This window comes from Gracilinanus agilis, chromosome 6 (genome assembly GCF_016433145.1).
Source record: "Gracilinanus agilis isolate LMUSP501 chromosome 6, AgileGrace, whole genome shotgun sequence".
Classification (NCBI taxonomy): Eukaryota; Metazoa; Chordata; class Mammalia; order Didelphimorphia; family Didelphidae; genus Gracilinanus; species Gracilinanus agilis.
Genome location: NC_058135.1, coordinates 280912633 through 280923477, shown reverse-complemented (window position 1 = coordinate 280923477; position 10845 = coordinate 280912633). Strand labels below are relative to the sequence as shown.

The 10845-nt window shown below is 39.7% G+C and overlaps 1 pseudogene; it reads left to right on the top strand.

The window, feature by feature from the left end:
- Nucleotides 1-898: 898 nt before the first annotated feature.
- LOC123252727 lies at nt 899-3275 on the top strand (annotated as a pseudogene).
- Nucleotides 3276-10845: the final 7570 nt, after the last annotated feature.

Below are 10845 nucleotides of genomic sequence, written 5' to 3'. Positions count from 1 at the left end.
GGTGGCTTTTTCTCAATTCTCATTCTTTTGGGGGCTGATTTGTGGCTAGGTGGTAGAATGGATAGAACCCTTGTAGCCAGGAAAAGCTGAGTTTAAATCAGACCTCAGGTACATATCAGCTGTATGACACTACACAAGTCACTTAACCTCTCAAGCCTTAGTTTCCTCACCTATAAAATGTCGATAAAGTAGCACTTACCACCCAAAGTTGTTGTAACTTTTTCAACTGAGTCAAGTGAGACAATAATTTTAAATTTCTTGTCACAATGTTGGCATCTAATATGCACTTAACAGACACTCTTTTATCAGCCCACTGTCTTCCCAGCCATCTGACTCCCTGTACCAGGTGGGACTGATAGAAAGACACTAGAAACAGCTCTGTTTTCCCTCCATTCTATTTTTCTCACTTTTCCTTTTTTTTTCCCTCTCCTTTTGCCTTGTTCTTCCTCAGAAATCCTATTTCTTCTGACACATTACCTCTCCAATCTGCACCCCTATTAAGGATTACTTCTTCATCCTTTCCCTTTTCCCTTTCAGTTGTAAATCAACCCACTCTTGTAAGGGTCCCTCCTTTATCTGTATACCCTTTGCCTCCTGGTTATTTCATCCACTGTTCCAAAAGACCCTCCCTTATCCCCTCACTGACCATCCTATTTCTTGTTGGGTGTTCCCATTTGGGAAATCCTTTCTCATCTTTTTCCTTTGGGATCTTTTCTTTCAAACTAAATTCCATTCTCTTAGTCTTTTAGGGGGACTCTTAGGCCCTCCTTTTCTTATCCCCTCACTCTCCCATTTCTCTGTAACTTAAGAAAAGGTTAGGCTTCAGTGCTGCTTAGAAAAGGTTTCTATACAATGTTCTATTTGGGTTCCATCAATATTTTAAAGGGAAATTCTCACCATGTGCTGATCCCTAAATGTCTTACAGATGAAGGAGGATTATTTGATACAAGAACCCAATTTGGTGAAACTAATTTGGACTTTCAAATGGAGCAGTGTACCTCCAAAAAAATGAACAATGGCATTTATGTCATGAATTTGAAGAGAACTTGATGTACCATCAGAAATTTGTTCAATCTGCAATAAGAATCCTCGGGCAGAGCTCTGAACCAATAACTGTTTTTTTATAGGGACCTGCCCCCTCCATCAAATAATATCCCAGGCATTTCTCACTGTCTGAGACCCCTATCCTCTCCATTGAACATCTTTTATTCCATTCAGTGCCCAACCTTGTCTTTACATGCTTGTTCAGTCCAGGCATCATTGCATTATCTCCTTGCTAGATTCCAAACTTTTGGTACACCCCCTGCTTACATTGCTACTAAACAATATGTGGTCATAGAGGAATTGGCCCATTTACCCCATCTTTGTCAACATGCAGCCTGATTATTTGATCCTTTTGCCTCAATGGTTCAACCTGTCCAGTGAAGGTAGTGAGGACATCAAGACTGGATAGAGGGGGTCTGGCCCTTTTTTCAACACATAATGGGATTTGCCACTGAGGTCTATGACAACTGGTGGAGGCCTCCTTCACGTTGTACTGTCAAATTAAAGTTTGACTCAAAGTTTTATAAGAAGAAAGACTCTTATTCCTAAAAACAATTCAATTATAAACTATCTGATGATTGTTTCATAATAATAAGTGGCTAATCACTATCCCTAGGGAATCACACTATAATAGAGAATACTGATTAGAAAAAAATCAGGGGGATAAAGTAATAGATTTTAGATAGGTAGGGGCTATGCAAATGGGGTAGTTGTTGAATTAATTCCCACATTGGGAAAAACCTGTGCTGGCAGCTCATGCCATTGTTGCCATCAGTTGATATTAATGCCATTTCATCCAGTAATACTGACCAGGGAGCTCTTTTTAAATTTGCTGCTGCCACTTGCCCCATACCTATTGCTGGATGCTTTACACCAGGTACATTCACTAACCAGAGCCAGGCAGCTTTCAAAGAGCCTCGTGTCTGGGTGATCACTGATCCTCTGGGTGCTCAGCAGCCTCTGACTAAAGCATCATATATGGTAACCATCAAACCACCACATCATGCAATACAGACTCCCTTCTTTCCTATGCAGACATTTGCTATGTAGCTATTTTTAGTGATTAAATAAACACACAGGGGAAGTAGAGGGAGAAGGGGATGAATGAGGAATCATTGGGGTGAAGAGGGATAACTGCCTAACATGTAAACACAATGGCGAATCACACCCACTCCCAGAAACACAGGACACAGCTGGGAGGGAATGGTGTCAGGGTTAGGAATGATAGTTAAACCCAACTGTCATTCTTAACTAAGACAGGGAACAAACAACTCAGTTAGTGGGTCCTTGATTGGTTGTAGAGAAGGAAAGTAGTCTGTAAGTTAAGAAAATTGTTTAATAATGAGTTTAAGGGTAAGAGATGTAGGGAAAGGTCACACTAAACTAAGAATCTATGGACAAATTCCAGGGACTGGAAAAGTGGGAAAAACACTCTATTCTGTCACTAAAACAGGCTGTCAGGTCAAGCTTGGCAGGTTATAAGGGATTTGATGTCTCACTACTGGGTCCTCTTCACTCCAGCAATGATCTAAGGTCTTACAGGAACACAGGTCCACAGCAAATAAAACCCACAAATAGATGAAGACGGGGAGCTGAACCAGCCTGAAGGTCCACCCTTCAGAGCTAAGATCAATATTCAAACCTGAACTTCCTCACAGGATGGATGGCTTCTCGTAGGAGACGAATCCACTTTCTTGGGCTCTTCACTAGAGACATTTAAACAAGCATCTAAGTTCTCTCAGCCATACCAGAGTTTCTCTCAGGATTAGACTTCCTTCCTTGCCACTGTTCCATCACTGGAACCTTCAGGTCTTGCCTGACTGACCTGGCTGCTAACTTATACTTAATACTTAAAATCCTAATTTCCTCATAACATATTCCAAGTAACAATAAAGAAGCTCACTCAGAGGACCTGATGTGGTGCATGCTTGGTCTGTGAGGCTCTCTATATGCATGGTACCATCTCCCATGGACAGCTGTGGGAGGTTTTGTCTGATCTTTACTTCTACAGGGATCCAGAGAAGAATGAAGAGGAGGAACAGACTGTAACTGTGAAGGCAGGGACAAAGGAAGAATTTCAAGATAAATGGACTGCCCCTGCCCTAGAATTCACTGCTACTCAATAGGAGGTGGCTGATTGTTCAAAGGCAGTCCAGGTTCCATTTGTGCCCATATAACAGTTCCCTAACAAAGCCTGGAATGCTCAACTAGCTACTGAAACTGCACTGTAGTTCCTATTGCTCATACCCTTGTATGGGTAGGAACTACAAGAGAGGATTCCAGATGCTTTAATAGTAGTTAAAAATGCTGACATAAGAAACATCAGTTTCTTAGGAAAAAATACTTTTATCCTGCTTGCTGTATGTATTGTTGCCTCTTTTACCAGATCTGATGATCTAGCACTACCAGCCCTCCACCCTTTCCTTCTGTAAGGAAGTAGTGAGCAAGAAAGTCTGGGCTGGCCTTTCACCAGAAGAAGGATTTGGGCAACGAAGCTTTATAAAAAGTGCTCTGAGTCTCTGAGGAGCCCTGTGAGCTCTCTCTGACAACAAACTTGTAGCCAAGTTGGAGTTTCCATGGATTATGAGGTTAAAGGGATTTCATTTTACACAATGATAGCCAGACTCCATATTTACAACTTTCTCAATTGCTTTTTCTCTGGGACTATCTGTCCTTTTTTCTGAGTTTCTCCCCGGGTTCTCCTCATGTTCCCTAAGTTGGCCAGAGCAAATATCTAGTATTGAGGTGCCAAATGGTTTTAATCCAGTTAATGGTCCAAGAGATCTGTTCACTATTCCTAATGATCCCTCTCTTCAGGAAGTATTTTATTTTTTTCTCCACAAGTCTAGTGAGGAGAATCTTTCATAGTCTACTCTAGCTTTGCCCTCATACACATCCCACTCTTAGGAGAGCGACCAGTCATGGCTCCCTTCAGGAGGTTCACATTTCACTCTGGTCTTCAACACACACTTCCACAACAACACCTTCCTCCTTTCCAAATTGATGAAAAGAAGTAACACCAGCCTAAGTTTCCACCTTGCCAGTAGTGAATAAAAATTCTCCTCCTTGAAGCTGGTAGCCCTAGGGGAAGCAAGGTTTTTAGACATGAAGAAAATGTCCTGAACTCTTTGTATTAGGCAACTTTCTCACTACCAAAACTTCTCCTGAATCTCTTCCAAGGAACTTTCTATTCACATGCACACTATATACCTATTTCCCCCTATTCCTGTAATGGTCACTAGTCTTTTTATATACTCTTAGTTTCTATCTGAGAATTGACACTATGTATTGGTTCCAAGGCAGAAGGGTGGTAAGGGCTAGATCATTTGGTTAAGTGACTTGTATAGGGTCCTAAAGGGAGGAAATATTTGAGGGCACATTTGTAGAGAGCCAGCTCTATATGGTAGGGGTCCTCAGTGGTGTTTAATGGCATCAGATTGATAAGACAGGAAAAAGAAAATGAGAACAACCAGACTAGTGGTTAGCCCATGCTCCTCCAACCTCTATGGGATTTGGAGTTTATTTTTATACTGGTTTCAAACAAAGAACACAAAGAAAGAGTCACAGCTGTGAAGGGGTTACAAATCATACACAGCCCATTAAAGTCTAAAAAGTAGAGAGATGGGTACAGGGGCAAGGACAAAATTCCAACCCCCAATTAGTAGGGGTTAATTATGGGAGCAGAAATATATTTCATGGAGATTTTTACTAATTGAGTCCTGTCTTCCTGATTTACAGAACTGCACCTAGTCAGATAAAGTCTGGACTAGATTGTCCGGCTCCAGTCATATCTAAGTAATATTTTTTAGAGTTCAGGCTTCTTAATTATCAAGGAGAGAAATTGTTAACTCAGTAGCTACTGGTCTGCTAAGGACTCAAAGCTTTTCAATAAGTCTATAATATTTTTCCAATAAGAAAAGGTATGGATCATAAAAGGGGTCAAAAGAGGGGTCTCAGATTTTTATCTAATCTCTTATTGGCTTCCCACACCTAACTTAATTTCTTTTTTTTTCTCTTCTATTTTAAACCCTTAACTTCTTTGTATTGGCTCATTGGTGGAAGAGTGGCAAGGGTGGGCAATGGGTGTCAAGTGACTTGCCCAGGGTCACACAGCTTGGAAGTGTCTGAGGACAGATTCCCAGGATCTCCGATCTCTAGGCCTGACTCTCAATCCACTGAGCTACCCAGCTGCCCCACCTAACCTCATTTCTATAGGCCTGGCTCTCTATCTACTGAGGTATCTACCTGCCTCAGTCATTAGACTTTTAAACTATCTTAGTAAAACCTAAATTCTTCTCCTTTTCAACAGAATTTCTTCCCTTCTCCACAATTCAAAATAGGTGAAAAATTGAGCCAATTTGGGGATATGAGGCTGTGTTTTTAGAGGAAGAAGCTCTGGTTTTAGAGTTAGAGAGACCAGGTCCAAAAACTTGTTCTACCCCTTTACTTCCTTTGTGTTTTTGGCAAATGATTTCTCCTTTTTAGGCCTGCTTCAGTTACTCACACAATAAAATGAATGAATTAAACTCGAAAACCACTAAATGAACTTGATTTGATAAGATTCACTTTGTGCTGAGTAGACCACAGCTAAGAGATAGAAACTAGACCTTGTTCCCTAAAGAGGATAAATTACAATGAAGTTGTTATTCCTTTGTTAATGCATTTTGTTGGTAAAATAGTATCTTATAAAATGCATGGGCAGAGGGTCCTTCATTTAGACCTAGAAAGGATCCATTTGGTTACCTAGACTAACCCCATCAGTTTAAAAAGAAAGAAAGGTTCAGAAAGGTCAAGTGACCTACTCAAGATTATATAGTTAGTGAATGATGGATCTCAGTTACTCTTCTATTAGATCTTTCCATTGTACCCTGAAGGACTTGCTATTGTTGTTTCTTGTTCAATAGAATAGCTATACAAAGATTAGGTCTGGGTGGGATTGATGAGGTGAACTTCATGTACTTCCTGTGCAGACCTTCTTTTAGTGCAAGATTTGAGGGAGTTTCCTAAGATAAACAACATGCTGATAACAAGGGGGAGGAAAGTATAGATTGAAGTAATATTTCCTTAAATCATGGCATATGCTGGCCAAGAAAATTGCAGAAAAAAGTCTAAAAAGTTCCAAATCCTGGGTCACTGTCATAATTCTCCCATAAGTCTTTCAGTCAGTGTATCATATATCAAAATCCTAACCTGTCAAAATTCAAGGCAATTGACCCCTTGAAAGAGGAATGAATGAGGGAAAAGGAGAGGGAAGTAATGGAAAGGGAGAGGGCAACTTGCTGTCTTGAGTTTTTGATTATCTACTTTTAGTCATAGCAAAGTTGATTCTCAGCATGATGGAGAATATCCCATTTCAACTCCAGTTAATGCCAAGTCCGTCCATGTTATGAGGAGAATAAATAATTTAGGATTTCAGGTCTTATGTCAGCAGATGTCTCAAGTAGGAAATAAACAAAACTTCACTTTCCCAGCTTTATATTCAGGAAGAAAGTATAAGAGGTAAAAGGAGATCTGAGGTGCTTAATCTTAGTATCATTTTCTGAAATCCAGAGTCAGAGTAGCCTCACATGTGTTCTCTTATGGTAAAAACTGGGGTTAACATATATTTTATCTGGATTCAGAAGGGTGAGTAGGGGACAGGAATGGACAATAGGTTGGGACCTAACAAGCTGGGGAAATACAGTTCAATGATTGGTTTGGGCAACTGACAGGTGTGACAGTTGGGTCTTAAGTGCCACACTGATCCACCTAGCCAGGGAAAAACCACAAAGTTAACTATACACACACTATGAGGAAACCAACAGGAAAAGGGAAAAATAAAACAGTTTAATTGTATTATTGTGGTCAGGAGAGTAGGAGAGGTATATCTGTAACTAGAAATCTCTAACTGGCAAGAATTAGAGTTCTAAAAGAAAGTTTCTCTGTCACCCTAACTTCAGTCAGGCTGACAGCCATGGCTAAGGTCTAGAGGGAGAGAGCTGGATATTGGGGTTTCTCGAAATGGTCCAGTTCACTTCCTTGATGGCTTCAGGATAGCATGAACCAAAACCTTGCACGGCAAATAATCCAAGAGCTACCAGGTAGAGATATATGCCTGCAAGCTGTCCATCAGAAACAGACACAATCCACTACTAAGACTTGTCTTGAGAGATGTTGTCTTCAAGTTTCTCTAATCCCAAAGATCCCAAGTCTATGGAGACACTGCTGGCTGCACTTCTGCTCCAAACCCCTCTCAAACAGCAATGACAGTTTTTCTCTCTCCTCCCTCTTTGCCTGCATTCCATTCAGAATGTCCATGGCTGCCAGCCAAGGTTTTTTCCCCCAGCCTGCTTGCTAAGTCTGCTTTTCTACTTTTAAAGTCTATTTCCTATTACAGTTCTCAGGATCTAGACCCTCATATCACTTTCACAACTTGTTTTCACATGTCTTCTTCTTAGGAAGTAGTCATAAAGAACTGCTTTCAGGAATGAATCCAAAGCCATCCTATGTCAAAGAGCTAAAGGAGAAAGTCTTTTTACATTTTGCTGGGCCTTCTGCTTCCAAGAGCTATGGCAAAGGCTTTTTACTATCACAAAACTAAAGAGAGATGGTAGAAGGGAGGCTAACTGGGCTATTACAGGAACATGTTCACAGAGACAGCTGATGGTGACAGAATTGTTTCAGCTCCCATTTGATATTACTACTAGTAATATTTTAAAAACACTTTAGTCTAATTTAATTCAATCCAATCTAATTAGATGAACATTGTTAGGGGCATTAGGGGAGCACTAGATTTTAAATTAGATTAGAGGTTTGAATCTCGACTTTGCAGCCTCTGAATTTTTAGAGCACTTTTCTTGTACTGAGAGTTTCACATAAAGATTTTCCAAACAAAACACATTATCATGAAATTTGACTAAATGAATAAATCAGAGTGTAAATATTTTGCATTTCAAAAACACTGTTTTGGAGACAAATTGTTATTAAGAAATAAATTGTCATTAATGATGAAATGGTTACTTCCTTTGTCAAATCACTTGAGTTCTCTGAGCCTCAGTTGCCCCTTTTTAAAAACAAAGATATTGTTCTAAATAATATCTGACATTCTGAACCAGTCTCTTTTTTAATTTTTAAATTTTTTTAGAAAAATTTTCCATGGTTACATGATTCATGTTCTTACTTTCCCTTTCATGCCCCCTCCAAATGCCTCCCACCATAGCCGGTGCACATTTCCACTGGTTTTAACATGTGTCATTGATCAAGACCTATTTCCAAATTGTTGATAGTTGCATTGGTGTGGTAGTTTTGAGTCTACTTCCCCAATCATGTCCACCTCAACCCATGTGTTCAAGCAGTTGTTTATCTTCTATGTTTCCTCTCCTGCAGTTCTTCCTTTGAATGTGGGTAGTGTGTAAATAGAATTAGCTCTAGTCTATTCATAGTTATAACTCTAGCCACCAGAGATAATGTCATCCCCACTTCCCTCAGTGGGGAGGGGAGATGAGTTATCCACACGTGACAATAAATAACAAATCAAGAATAAGGGACTACCCTTTGGACAGTCCAGATCAGTGTAGAGCCTGCCATTTGTCCATGTGAATTAGAGGTGGACCCACAGGAAGTGACGAGAGACACCATCTCTTCAAGTATGTTGGCAACTTCCTGTTGAGGCAGTTTGTGCTTTGAACTTGGTGCTGAAGGATCTCGGCTGAGACCTCGGACTGCTTCCACTCTGAATTGTCACTTGGGTAAGTTAGGCTGACTTCCTCGGGCCTACCTTGGCGTTTCCAGACTCCCTACCTCAAGTAGGTGGCTTGTAGCCTAGTTTAATTAGCCTTTAAACTCTCTCTCCACCTGGGTCTCAGGTCAGCCTGGGCCAGCCTCTCCCTCTCTCTATTTCCCTACCTTCTACCTTCGTAATTGTAAATAAACTATCTTAAACCTGATCCTGACTCGGGTCTATTTTAATTATGGAATCAATCTGAATTATTGATTCCTGGTGGCCACACCTTTATATATATATAATCTAAGTTTTCTCTCTTACTGTAGCATTCTTTTCCATAAATCTCTCAGAATTGTCCTGGGTCATTGCATTGCTGCTAGTACAGAAGTCCTTTACATTCTATTTTACCACACTGTATCTGTCTCTGTATACAATGTTCTTCTGGCTCTGCTCCTTTCACACTGCATCATTTTGTTGCTTGTAAGAATGATAAAGGCTGATATTATGAGGAAAACTAATATTTTATTTAGGCCCATGTTGATTGAATAAAATCAACCATATGCCTGTAAAAATTTCAAATTGCCACCTCAGCCATTCCATTCAGTACCTTCCCTAACCCTTTCTATGTCCCCCAGAGAGGACACTCAGGTAGCAAAAGAGACCCAGCCTCCAATCACCCCAGGAGTCTTATATCATTCTCTTACATCATCATGCTTCCTGTCTACCTCCATTTTTACAAGAGGAATCATGGGAAATGTAGTTTCCAAAGTTCCCAAAATTTCCACAGGAAGTTTGTCATAAATCTATATATCTTAAGGCTCAAATGAGCCCCAATACCTCTAAATGAAACCCAAGAACTTATTTAAATAACACAATTTCCTGGAGGTCTTTCCAGTTCACATGGAATTCCTCCAGTTTATTATTCCTGTGAGCACAATAGTATTCCATAACCAACATATACCACAGTTTGTTCAGCCATTCCCCAATTGAATGACATCCCTTCATTTTCCAGTTTTTTACCACCACAAATAGTGCAGCTATAAATATTTTTGTACAAGTCTGTTTATTTATGATCTCTTTGAGGTACAAACCCAGCAGTGCTATGGCTGGATCAAAGGGCAGGCATTCTTTTTTTTTTTTTTAACATTTATTAATATTCATTTTTAACCTGTTTACATGCTTCATACCCCTACTTTCCCCTTAAGGGCAGGCATTCTTTTAGTGCTCTTTGGGCATAGTTCCAAATTGCCAGCCAGAATGGTTGGATCAGTTCACAACTCCACCAGCAATGCATTAATGTCCCAATTTTGCCACATCCCCTCCAACATTCATTACTCTCCCCTTCTTTCATTTTAGCCAATCTCCTAGGTGTGAGGTGATACCTCAGAGTTGTTTTGATTTGCATTTCTCTAATTATTAGAGATTTAGAATACTTTCTCATGTGCTTATTGATACTTTTGATTTCTTTACCTGAAAATTGCCTATTCATGTCTCTTGCCCATTTATCAATTGGGGAATGGCTTGATTTTTTTATACAATTGATTTAACTCCTTGTATATTTGGGTAATTAGTCCCATGTCAGAGTTTTTTGTTATAAAGATTTTTTCCCAATATGTTGTTTCCCTTCTGATTTTGACTACATTGTTTTTGTTTGTACAAAAGCTTTTTAGCTTAATATAATCAAAACCATTCAATTTACATTTTGTAATTTTCTCTAACTCTTGCTTGGTTTTAAAATCTTACCTTTCCCAGAGATCTGACAGGTATACTATTTTGTGTTCACTTAACTTATTTATAGTTTCCCTCTTTATATTCAAGTCATTCACTCATTCTGAATTTATCTTGGTGTAGGGTGTGAGATGTTGATCTAGACCTAATCTCTCCCATATTGTTTTCCAAATTTCCCAGCAGTTTTTGTCAAATAGTGGATTCATGTCCCAAAAGTTGGGCTCTTTGGGTTTATCATACACTGTCTTGCTGATGTCATTTACCCCAAGTCTATTCCATTGATCCTCCTCTCTGTCTCTTAGCCAGTACCATATTGTTTTGATGACTGCTGCTTTATAGTATAGCTTAATATCTGGTTCTGCTAGGCCCAC